At 41.5% G+C, this 13,482-nt stretch overlaps 1 pseudogene; it reads left to right on the top strand.

The window, feature by feature from the left end:
- The first annotated feature begins 10,973 nt into the window (after positions 1 to 10,973).
- LOC130854236 (FYVE, RhoGEF and PH domain-containing protein 1-like) lies at positions 10,974 to 13,222 on the top strand (annotated as a pseudogene).
- The last annotated feature ends 260 nt before the right edge of the window (positions 13,223 to 13,482 follow it).

Raw genomic sequence — 13,482 nt, 5'->3', positions numbered from 1 at the left:
TCCAAAATTTCCTTTTGTTATAGATTTTTAATATTATTCTGTGGTGATCCAAAAACATTTTAAATTTATTGACACATTTTATGGTGTAACATATCTATCCTGAAGAATATTCTGTGCTTACTTAAGAGTAATGTATATTCTGCTATTGCTAGGCTCTATAGATATCTGTTAAGTCTAGTAGGTTTATAGTATTTTCAAGTCTTCTGTTTCTTTGTCGATCTTGTGCCTAGTTGTCCTATATGCTATTGAAAGTGGGGTACTGAAGTCTCCAACTATTATTGTTCATCTTTTTCTCTCTTCAACTCTGTCAGTTTTCACTTCCTTGATTTTGAGGCTTTGTTGTGAGGGACATGTATGTTTATAATTGTTATACCTTCTTGATGGATTGACTCATTAATCATAAAATGTCCTCCTTTGTCCTTAGTAACAGTTTTTATCTCAAATTCTATTTTGTGTATTCATTCATGTCATTTGTCTATTTTATCTTTTCAGTGGTAAAATACATACTACAAGGGAATTCTAAAAGTGGAAAGGAGTGAGGGCAGAAGTCACATTTCTGTAAGGGGACATGTAAGGCTTGGGTAGAGGAAAGCTATAGTTAAAAAAATATTTTCAGGGCTTCCCTGGTGGCATAGTGGTTAAGAATCCACTTGCCAATGCAGGGGACACAGGTTAGATCCCTGGCCCAGGAAGATCCCACATGCCCGTGTGCCACAACTACTGAGCCTGTGTTCTAGAGCTTGTGAGCCACAACTGTTGAGCCCATGTGCCACAACTACTAAAGCCCATGCACCTAGAGCCTATGCTCTGCAACAAGAGAAGCCACCGCAATGAGAAGCCCACACACTGAGAAGCCCACACACAGTAGCCCCCACTCTCCACAACTAGAGAAAGCCTATGTAAAGCAACGAAGACCCAACTCAGCAAATAAATGAATAAGTCAATTAATTAATTAAAAAGATTTTCAGTGTTATGCTTGGGTAAATGCTTAGAAATAGAATGGCTGGATCCTACAGTAGATATATTTTTAATTTATGAGGTAGTTGCCACAATGCGTTCCAAAGTGCTTCTACCATTTTGAATCCTGATCAGCAGTGTATGAGAGTTCCAGTTTCTCCACATTTTCAAAACACTTGTTATGGTCAGTCTTTTTAATTTTAGCCATTCTAGTGAAAGTGTAATAGTATCTTATTGTGGATTTAATCTGCATTTCCCTAATGCCTAATGATGTTAATATTCCTTCATGTCCTAATTTGCTGTCTTTATATCTTCAAAGATGAAGTGTATGTTCAAATCTTTTGACCATTAAGAAAAAATCTGGATGAAGTCCTTTTTCAGATATATGATATGCAAATACTTCCTCCCAATATATGGCTTGCTATTTCATTACCCTATAAGAGTCTTTCAAGGAATAACAAAGATCAGATGTTTATAATTTTGATAAAGTCCAATTTATCATTTTTTTAATGGATTGAGTTTTTTCTCTCTCCTCTCTCTTTGGAACTCCAATTACATGTATCTCAGTTTTCTTGATATTGTTCCATATATCACAATGGTTCTCTTCTTTTAAAAAAGATTTGTTTCTATTGTCTTGTCTTTGTCTTCAAGTTCAATGATATTTTTCTTCAGCTATTAACCCACCTACTGAATTTTTCATTTCAGTTATTTTATTTTTCACTTCTATAATTTTTATTTGCTTCTTTTTTATTGTTTGCATTTTTCAGTTGGGATTCTACATTTGTCTGCCTTTTTCTTTATATTCTTAAACATGTTTACAATAGCTGTTTTAAGGACCTTGAAGGTAATATCAACATTTATCATTTCTGGTTCCAATACCTATCTTTCCTCCTGATTATGCATCCCATTTTAATAGTCTTTTTGTATGTAGTAATTATTTACTCTATGTGAGACATTGTAAATTCTATACTGCTTAAAGTCATTATGGTGATGGAAGTGATTCTGACATCAGCAAGATGGCACAATAGAAAGACCCAGGCTTTGTTTTTCTATGGAGATACCAACTTAGCAATAATATGTGAAACAAATTGCTTTTTTGAGACCTCCTGGAACCAGTGAAGAGATTTCAGTACCCCAGGTGAACACAAAGCCAAGAAGAGCTGCATCAAAGTGGACAGGAAAGTTTACTGTATTTGTCAACAATAGTCCCTTTCCATCCCTGGTACAATGTGGTCTGACTGAGAAAAAAACTCCCAATTCTCAACTGCTCCCTCAGGAGGAAAAGATAAAAGTGAAATGTGAATCCAACATTCTGGATTTGGGGAGAGATGCCCAAGGGACTGGTTTCTGAATTGTCTGACTTAGAGGTCTGAAGGAAATGGCAGTATACTTTGGATGCCAGGTTGGGGGCTGCTGAAACAAAAATGTGCATTATACCTTATGGCAGCACCAGAGAGACTATAGCACTGCCACTGACATCCAGGTAAGCAAGAGATTACAGGTTTATATTGGCGTTCTCCAAAGAAACAGAATTGGATATATAGAAATATATAGGTATATAGATAGAGCTATAAAGATATTTATTATAAGAAATTGGCTTGCACAACTATTGAGGCTGATAAATCTGAAGATCTACAGGGTACGTTGGCAAGCTGGAGATCCAGGATAGCTGATTGTGCGATTTCAGTCTGAAAGCCGAGAGCCTAAAGACCTAGGAAAAGCTGATGTTTCTGTTAGAATCCAAAGAGACGAAAAAGCCCATGTGCAAAACTGAAGGCAGTCAGGCCAGAGAAATTCTCTCTCACTAGGGGGAGGGTCAGGAATTTGTTCTATTTAGGCATTCAGCTGATTGGATGAGGCCCATTCACATAGAGAAGTCAATCTTCTTTACTCAATCTACTGACTTAAATGTTAATTTCGTCCAAAAAAAGCCTCTCAGAAATACCCAGAATGATGTTTGATCATACATCTATGCACTCTGTGGCTAGTCAAATTGACACATAAAATTAACCATGAAGCAAAAAGGGAAATCCACTGAATGATGAAATTAAACACCTAAGCCCAGGGAGGATATATACCTGAAAATATTTAAGATAAGCTCTAACTGGGCTGAATGAAGGTCTTCTCCCATATGAAACCACTCCATAAAGACTGGGAGAAGTAGCTGTGTTTTCAAATGCCCAAATATCTACAAAGATCACAAAGCATACAAAGAAAGAGGGATATATCAAAATCAATCTCCAGAGACTAACCCTGAAGAAACAGAGATTAATGAATTACCTAACAAATAATTAAAAAAAAAAACAAACAAAAAAAGTCTTAAAGATGCTCAGTGAGCCAAAAGAACACAGATGGAAAACTAAACAAAATTAGGACAACAGTGCACAAACAAAATAAGAATATTGACAAATAAAAGCTGTTAAATAGAACCAAACAGAAATTCTAGATGTGAGGAATACAATTACTGAATTGAAAAGTTCTCTAGAAGATTTCAACAGGAGATTAAACCAAACAGAAGAAAGAATCAGAAAACATAAAGAAAACAAAACAAAACAAAAAAAGAAAACATTAAAAGAAGTCCTTTGTAATTATAGAGTCAGAGAGGCAAAAGAAAAAAGAATGAAGAAAAGTGAAGACAGCCTATGAAATATATCATCAAACAAATCTATATACACATCATGGGAGTCACATATTGAGAAGAGAGACAAAAGGGAAAAGAGTCTATTTATAGAAATAACAACCCCCAAAACTTCTTAAATTTGAGGGAGGAAATGGACAAATTCAACAAGCTCAACCTATTCCAGCTAGGATAAACCCAGAGAAATATATATAAGGACAGTTTCAAATGTCTTTCAAACTTTCAAATGTCACAGACAAAAGGAGAATGTTGAATGCAGCAGGAGAAAAGTAACTCATTAATATAAGAGAGTTTCTATAAGATTATAAGCAGATTTCTCAGCAGAAGTCTTGCAGGCCAGACAGGAGTGGGGTATTATATTTAAAGTACTGGCAGGAAAAAAAAACTGTGAACCAATAATGCTGCATCAGGCAAAACCATTCTTCAAAAATGAAGGAAAAATTAAGACTTTCCAAGATAAAAGCTGAGGGAGATCATTACCACCAGATACGCACTTGAAGGAAGCCCTTCAAGTTGAAACAAAAGGATGCCACATGACAAAATTAAGCCATATGAAAACTTAAGGCTCTCTGCTAAAGACAAATATTAGACATATAGAATCCTATAATTTTTTTAAGATTTTTTTTTGATGTGGACCATTTTTAAAGTCTTTATTGAATTTGTTACAATACTGCTTCTGCTTTACATTTTAGATTTTTGGCCACGAGGCATGTGGGATCTTAGCTCCCCAACCAGGGATCAAACCCACATCCCCTATATTGGAAGGCGAAGTCTTAACCACTGGACTGCTAGGGAATTCCCCCCTACAGTGTTTTAATGTTGGTGCATAAATCACTATTAATTCTTATATAGAATTTAAAAGTCAAAAGCATAAAAAATAACTATAAGCCTATGTTAATGAATACATAATAAAAAAGATGTCCGAATAAAATTTCAATAATAATAAAAATTGATGTCTCTTTGTGACATCAATAACAAAGTGAGAGAAGCAGAAATGTGAAGGAGTAGAGTTTTGTATATGTTTCAAAATAAGTTATCAGTTTAGGATAGACTGTTAAAACTTTACAATGTTGTATATATCTCCACAGTATCCACAAAAGAAAATACCTATAAAAAGTATGTCACTACAAAAAACCAACAAAACACAAAAAAAAGAAGTGAAGGAGGAAAAGAGAAATAAAATAGCCACAAGACATACAGAAAACAATTAACAAAATGGCAACAGTAAGTCCTTGCCTAGGAATAATTACTTAAAATGTAAATGGATTAAACTCTCCAATCAAAAGACATAGATGGACTGAATGGTTCAAAAACTAAGACTCAACTATATGTTACCTACCAGAGACTCACTAGACTCACTTTAGATCTCAGGACACACATAGGCTGAAAATGAAAGGATAGAAAAACAAATTCCAAGAAAACGGTAACCAAATGAAAGCAAAACTGGTCATACTTACATAAGATAGACTTTAACTCAAAAATGGCCACAAGAGACAATAAAAGACATTATATAATGACTAAAGAGTTCACCAGGAAGATATAACAATTATAAACACATACACATCTAACATCAGAGCTCCTAAACATATGAAGCAAACAGTGACAGAATCAAAGGGAGAAATACACATCAACACAATAATAGCAGTAGACTTTAATAACCCACTTTCAATAATGGATAGAAAAATTGGACAGAAGTCTAATTAGGAAATGGGGGACTTGAACAACACTATAGACCAATTAAACCTAACAGACATATAGAGAACACTCCACCCAGAGAAGCAGAATACACATTTTCTCAAGCAAATATGGAACATTCTATGGAACAGACCATACACTAGGCCACAAAACAGGTTTTAACGAATTGAGATTGTAATCATATAAAATGTTTCTAATCACAATGGAATGAAATTAGACATCAATAACAAGAAAGAAAATAGAAAAATCTACAAATATGGAAATTAACACAATTTTAAACAACCAATGAGTCAAAGAAGAAACCACAGGAGAAATTAGAGAATGTCTTGAGACAAATGAAAATGAAAACACAACATACTAAAACTTAAGAGCTGCAGCAAAAGCGGCACTAAGAGGTAAGTCTGTAGTGGTGTATGCTTATATTAAAAAAGAAGAAATATCTCAAATCAACAACCTAACTTTATATTGCAAGGATCTAGAAAAAGAAGAAAAAACTAAACCCAGTTAGCAGAAGGAAGGAAATAATAAAGATCAGAGCAGAAATAAATGAGGTAGAGACTAGAAAATAATAAGAAAAAAATCAACAAAACTGACAGTTTTTCTAAGATCAATTACAGTAACAAAACCTTAGGTAGATTAAGGAAAAGAGAGAGAAGATTCAAATAACTAAAATTACAAATGAAAAAGACATTATAACTGATGCCACAGAAATAAAAAGGATTATAAGAGACTACTATGAACAATCATACACCAATAAACTGAATAAACTAGAAAAAATGGACAAATTCACAACCTAAAAAGATATAATCATGAAGAAACAAAACATTTGAACTGACCTACAAATAGTAAAGAGATTGAAACAGTAACCAAAATATTCCCAACAAAGCAAATCTCAGGACCAAATTCCTTCACTGGAGAATTCGACCAAAGCAAATTAACACCAATTCTCTTCAAGAACTTATTTCTGGGATAGATAAGGATGGTTCAACACACAAAAATCAATCAATGCAATACACCATATTAACAGAATGAAGATGAAAAAAAACACATGATCATCTAAATAGATGCAGAGAAAGAATCTGACAAAACTTAACATTTTAAGATTTAAAAAAAAAAGAATAAAAGAAAACTACCTAAACATAATTAAAGACTCTATAGCTCTATATAAGCCAACATTATATTCTATAGTGGAAGACTGAAAGCTTTTCCTGTAAGATCAGGAACAAGGTAAACATGCTGTCTTAGTGTGTTCAGACTGCTATAACATAATACCATAGACTGGGTGGCTTATAAACAACAAAAATTTTATTTCTCATAGCTCTGAATGCTGGAAAGTCTAATATCAAGGCACCAGCAAATTCGGTGTCTGGTGAGAGCCCAGTTTCTGGTTCGTAGATGGCAGTGTTTTCACTGTATCCTCACAGGAAAAAGAGGTGAGGGATCCCTCTGGGGCCTCATTCATAAGGGCCCTAATCCCATTAAGGAGGACTCATGACCTAATCACCTCCTAAAGGCCAAAATCTAAATACTCTCACATTGGGGATTAGGTTTCAACATATGAATTTTGAGGAGACAAACATTCAGTCTATAGCAGATGCCCTCTCTGGACACTTCTATTTAATATAGTACTAGAAGTCCAATCCAAAGCATTAGGTAAGGAAAAAAAAAAGACACATCTAAATTGGAAAGAAAACATAAAGTTATTTCCATTCACATATGACATACTCTTACATGTAAATAACCCTAAAAATACCACCCAAAAAAACTATTAGAACTACTAAATAAATTCTATAAAGTTGCAGGATATAAAACCAACATACAAAAATCCATTGTTTCTATATACTAACAATGAACAATCTGAAAATAAAATAAAACAATGTCATTTAAAATATCATCAAAAAGAATGAAATACTTAGGAATAAATTTAACTAAAGAATCAAACATTGGAAACTACAAACCACTGCAGAAAGAAATTAAACAAAACTCAAATAAATGAAAAGACATCCCATGTACATGGATTTGAAGACTTAACGTTATTAAAATATCCATGGTTTCTAAAGTAATCTACACGTTGAATGCAATACCTAGCAAAATCCCAGAGGTGCTTTTGGCAGAAATAGAAAACAAATCCAAAAATTCATATGGTACATCAAGTGACCCCAAATAGGCAAAGCAATTTTGAAGAAGTAGAAGAACACTGGAGGCCTTATAATTCCTTATTTCAAAGCATATTGCAAGGCTACAGAAATTAAAACAGTATAGTACTGGCATAAAGACAGACATATAGACCAATGGAGCACTATAAAGAACCCAGGAATAAATCCTCACGTATATGATCAAATATTTTAGACAAGATCTTGTGCCAAGATCACACAATGGGGAAAAAAAAGTTTCTTCTCTGTTGGGAAAAAAGGCTATCCACATGCCAAAGAATGAATGTGGATTCTTACCTTACATCATACACAAAAATTAACTCAAAAGGGATTAAATATCTAAATATAAGACATAGAACTATAAAATTTCTAGAAGAAAACAGGAGAAAAACTTCATGACTTGGATTTAGCAATTATTTCTTGGATATACCCACAAAAACACACACAACAAAAGCAAAAATAGACAAATGGGACTACATCAAACTTAAAAACATCTCTGCATTAAAGGAAATAATCAGATTGAAAAGGCAACCAATGCAATGGGAGAAAATATTTGTGAATCATATATCTGATAAAGAGTTAATCTCCAGAATATATAAAGAAATCCTTAAGAATTCTAATCATCAATTAAAATGTGTAATTATAATTTCCAATACCACCAAGTAATCCCCAGACACCAGCTGGATATCCTACAATTCAACTCAACTCTGACACTATCTACCTGGAGAGAGGATCAGATTCCACAGGTAAAGAATTCAGTCCTGCAAGACTGCCCTTCTCTTCAGGTGCCAAAGACAAGCCCAGGTTTTCACCTGTACTTCTGACTGACTGGCTATAGGTTGGAGGTTCCAATGACCCCCTCCTTAGGTTCAATCAATTTGCTAGAGTATCACACAAAACTCCAGAAACTAGTTTACTCACTAGATTAGTGGTTTATTATAAAAGAATATGACTCAGGAACAGCCAGATGGAAGAGATGCAAAAGGCAATGTCCCTCAAAAAAGTAAAAATAGAATTGCCATATGATCTAGCAATTCTGCTTCTGGGTACATATCCAAAAGAATTGAAAACACAATCTTGAAGAGATATTTGCACACCCATGTTTATTGTAGTCTTATTCACAATAGACAAGAGGTTTAAACAAGCCAGAAGTCCATCAAAGAATCAATGGATAAAGTAAATGAGTATTTAGAGGATTCGGGCCAAGATGATGGAGTAGAAAGACCCGAATTCACCACCACTCTCAAGCACACCAAAACCACCACTATAAGCACACCAAAACCACAGCTATCTGCAGAATAACATCTATGAAAATACCAGAAAAAGATCTTCTACAACTAAAGATAGAAAGAAGGAACCACAATGAGATGGTTAGGAGGGGTAGATTCGTGATATAATCAACTCTCATACCCCTGGGTAGGCAACCCATGAATAGGAGAATGATTATAATACAGAGGTTCTCTCAGAGGAGTGAGAGTTCTGAGCCTCATATCAGGCTCCTCAGCCCAGGGTCCTGCACCAGGAAGAGGATCCTCCCAGAGCATCTGGATTTGAAGGCCAGTGTAGCTTAATTTTGGGAGTCCCAAAGGATTGCAGGAAATAGAGACTTCATTTTGAAAGGGTACAAAATCTCATGCACTCTGGGACCCAAGGCAAAAACCATTGAAGAGGAAAACTAGAAACTTGCACTCAGCTAAAAATAACTTCATGCTTGTTCTGCTTTTGTAAAATATGCTTGCTGCGCCAAGAAAAACAGAAAAACAGGATGACCTAGCAATCCAATGTAACCATAATATGTTTTGCTAAAAATGGAATGTTCTGCACCTGCTCTTGTAAGATTTTGTTTGGAAACTTCCATGCTCTGTAAACCAAGAAACCAATCTACCCATGCTAACTGTGAACATGTACTGACCCCTATAAAAGTAAAGCTTACCCTGAGCTCTGGGCCCAGAACTTTGGAGCGTTAGCTCATGTGGGGCCGCCGGCTTAATAAACCTGAGCTCTCCAACCCTCCAAGTGTGGTGCCTGGTTTCTCGACGGACCAATTTCTGCAACATTTCTGGAGGCCCCAGCGAGATTTCAACCACGCTGTCCCCTTGAGCCACCAGACTGGTGGCTCGGGCAAGTCAGAGTGAAGGAGCTCTGAGACGAACAAGGAGGCATGCCACCTGATAGTATTCCGGGTTCTCTTTTGGACCGGTGCTCTGACTCTCCAGACGGCTGGGCCCTGACTGGACTCATTTGGGGGATGGACCAACTTACCAGGAATGGCCACAGGATCAGGTAAGGCCCCAGGGCACTGAACCCAGTCAGGTCCCATCTCTGGACGGAAGAGGAGCTGATCACCTCCTACGGTCTTCAGTAAGACCACCAGTTAGGGACTTTCCCAGAGTGGGGAGGCACCCACCAGTTAGGGACCTTCCCAGAGCGGGGAGGCACTGTGATAAACTCTGGTCTGAATGTGTGTGTGAATGAGCGCCCTGGTTCGTCCTCGTTCCAGGGTGATTGTGTGGCTCCATGGCCTTCATGGCTACGGGACCCGAGTGGGCCCGAACCTGCAGTTCCGTGGTGACCTCATATGGCTCAGGGCAGTGTCTATCTCTGGGGGACCCAGTCCCTCCCTGCGAGTCCGATCCAGGCCAGGAGTTTACACTGGCCTGCCAAAGTTAAGAGGCACCTAAGTTCCCCACAGGGATGTGGCCAGGTGGGCACCTGAATGGTCTCTTCTGAGGGGGCACCCACCCTTGTTTGTTTTTGTAAAACTGACACAGGGCAGGATAGACATGGGACTGGGGGGGGGAGATAACTGATTACTGATTTGATTTAGCAATTGTGTATGTCCAAACGGTCCTTTTGCCCTAGGGTCCTCTGCCAAGATTATTTTCTTAAAATTTTAAGGTTCACTCTCCCCTTCTGTCAGCTGACTCTTTGAGCCGACTTATTGAGAAATTAGGCTTTCCCTGAAAGACTTGCCCCTTTTGCCAGACAGATTTATCCCTCCCTCCCCTTCCCTCTCTCCTCCCCTCCACCCCCAAGCCTCCGCTGTGGCAGCAGGAAGAACCTTTTCCAACCAGCCAGGAGAGCCCAGATCTATTCCCATTTGGGAAGAGACCCCACACTCAGAATAGACCAACCGCTCACCCCAAGGCCATGGAAGTGGCTCGCCGCTTACAAGACAGCCTGCGCCGAGTGCAAGCACCTGACCCTCACCTAGCAGCTACTGCACAGACAGCACTCCCAGTGGGCCCCTGGCCCTGCCAAGCCCACTCCCTGCATGGGGCCCAGGCCGGCGATGCCTGGCACTGCAGCGCCAGTAACCACAGCTGCTGCTGGTACTGCCACCGCTACCATGGCTGCTGGCCCAGGCCCGAGTAGGGGGCTCAAATCTCCACAGTGGGGCTGAGCCAGCAGCCCTGCTCCCCAAGACTGAGGCCGCTGCTCCACTGGGCATTGGGCCTCCTCTGCCTGCGCCTCTGCTCCAGGAGCTGGAGCTGAGCAGGGAGCCCGGACCCCACACGTGAGGCCGGACCATGTACGGCCACCAAGCCCTGGGCGGGGGGGGGTGGCGCCAGGGCTTTCGAGCCCGAACACCTGACTGCCAACTCCCCCAGTGCCAAACCACCGGCCTATGTCTACTCGGATCCTGGAGCCTCAGAGCCCAGACTGCCAGTGCCCAGGGGTTCAGGCTCAGCTCTCAGCACCCCTTGGATCCCCAGTTTGCTGGATCCTCGGATGCCAGCCTGGGAGTCGCTCCAGGCCCCTGTGTCTTGCCCTGTGGTCCCAGTCCACAGTACCACCGGACCCTGAGTTTCTCCTACCACCTGGAGGGCTCACAAACCCAGCCTGGGCTGCACCAGGGAAACTGGATCCTGGTTAAAAGTTTGTCCCTTGATCCTAGTGAGAGCCTTGAGCCTCATCCAGAAGGTCCCCAGCGACTTCGCTCAGACCCCGGCCCTCCCACTGAAACCCCCAGCCAGCATCCTTCACCACTGAAGCAGGCACCGGGCCCAAAGCCACAGGTCCCTCCAAAGCCCAACTACCTGCAGAGGCCCCAGATGCCCCCACCACTTGAGCCCATTCCACCCCCACCATCATGCCCACTGCCTGCAGACCCCCGAGTAGCCAAGGGCATGGCCTCCAGGGCAGAGGCCAGCCCCAGTTCTGCAGCAGTATCCTTGCTGATTGAGAAATTTGATAGAGCCTGTGATTGTCACCTCAGATAGGCCAGCCCCTGGCCCCAGCCCAGGTCCCACAAAGCCAGCCACGTTGCCACAGCCACCCCTGCAGCCACCAGTGCCCCAGCTCCCGAGGGCAAGGCCTCCCACTGCTTGTTCCTGCTGGTTCCCGGGCCAGCAAGAAGGTGCCCAATCAGAACAGCAGCATTGATAGCATCAGCTCACCATCCGACAGTGAGGAAACTTGCTTCGTCAGTGATGATGGGCCCCCCACCGCCACCCCCGCGCAGCCACAGCCTCTTCCCCAGGCCCCCTGCCCTGGCCAGTGTCCCTGTTGCTTTGGCTGACCCCCACCAGCCCAGCTCCCAGGAGGTTGACAGTGACCTGGAGGAGGAGGACAATGAGGAGGAGGATGAGAAGGACAGAGAAATCCCAGTGCCCCCAATGGAGAGACAGGAGTCTGTGGAGTTGACTCTGCAGCAGAAGGTGATCCACATTGCCAATGAGCTCCTGCAAACCAAGAAGGCCTACATTTCCAGGCTCCATCTCGCGGATCAGGAGTTCTGTGCCCAGCTGCTGGAAAAAATTCGGAACCACAGTTCCTTCCCAGCTGACGCCATCCATGGCATCTTCTCTAACATCTGCTCCATATATCACTTCCATCAGCAGTTCCTGCTGCCTGAGCTAGAGAAGCGCATAGAGGAATGGGACCATTACCCATGCATTGGAGACATCCTACAGAAGCTGGCACCCTTCCTCAAGATGTATGGGGAGTATGTAAAAGACTTTGATGGGGCCATGGAGCTGGTCAACACCTGGACAGAGTGCTCCACCCAGTTTAAAGTGATCATCCATGAGGTACAGAAGGAGGAAGCCTGTGGCAACCTGACATTGTCAGCCCCACCAAAGAGCTCATAAAAGAAGGCCACATCCTTAAGCTGTCAGCAAAGAATGGGACCACTCAAGACAGATCCCTCATACTACTCAATGACCGTCTCCTTTACTGTGTGCCCAGGGTGTGGCTCTTTGGCCAGAAGTTTAGCATGTGGGCACGCATCGATGTAGATGGCATGGAGCTAAAGGAAAGCTCCAACCTCAATCTGCCTCGGACCTTCCTAGTGTCAGGAAAGCAGCGCTCCCTGGAGCTCCATGCCAGGACTGAGGAGAAGAAAGACTGGGTCCAGGCCATCAACTCTACCCTCCTGACGCATGAACAGATGCTAGAGACCTTCAAACTGTTGAACTCCACAAATAGGAAAGATGAAGACACACCCCCCAACTTTCTGAATGTGGATCTTGGGAAGCGGATACCTATGCCCACCCGAGAAAAGGAAGTCACCATGTGCATGTGCTGCCAGAAGCCCTCCAATTCCATCACCAACCGCAGGCACCACTGCAAGGCCTGCGGACATGTGGTTTGTGGGAAGTGCTCCGAGTTCTGGGCCCACCTCGTCTATGACAACAACCACGCCAATCATGTATGCACTGACTGCTACACAGCCTTGCATGGGGTGACCGGGAGCAGCCCAGCCTGCAGCCAGCATATACCCCAGCACCAGAGGTCCACCCTGGAAAAACAGGCCACAAAGCTCAGGGAAATTTGAGCGTATGAATCGGACCCTCAAGACTAGTTACAGGAGTTACCTCATGGATCCACTACACCCGGGTGAAGAGAGCAGCACCTCTAGAAGGGCAAAAGACCTGGATGCCAAGGCTCATCCGAACCAGCCGCTTCGGGTCATCCTACAGAGACAACCGAGTCCTGTCTGAGATCTTTAGGCCTGCTCCAGTCACTCCAGGGCTGACTGGTCTATGCCAACAGAAGCTTGAGGAATTCGATGAGGGACACCTGAGAATCAGGGTT

This window comes from Hippopotamus amphibius, chromosome 5 (assembly GCF_030028045.1).
Source record: "Hippopotamus amphibius kiboko isolate mHipAmp2 chromosome 5, mHipAmp2.hap2, whole genome shotgun sequence".
NCBI lineage: Eukaryota > Metazoa > Chordata > Mammalia > Artiodactyla > Hippopotamidae > Hippopotamus > Hippopotamus amphibius.
The sequence above is the reverse complement of the archived record's forward strand: the minus strand, read 5'-3'. Positions and strand labels throughout refer to the sequence as shown.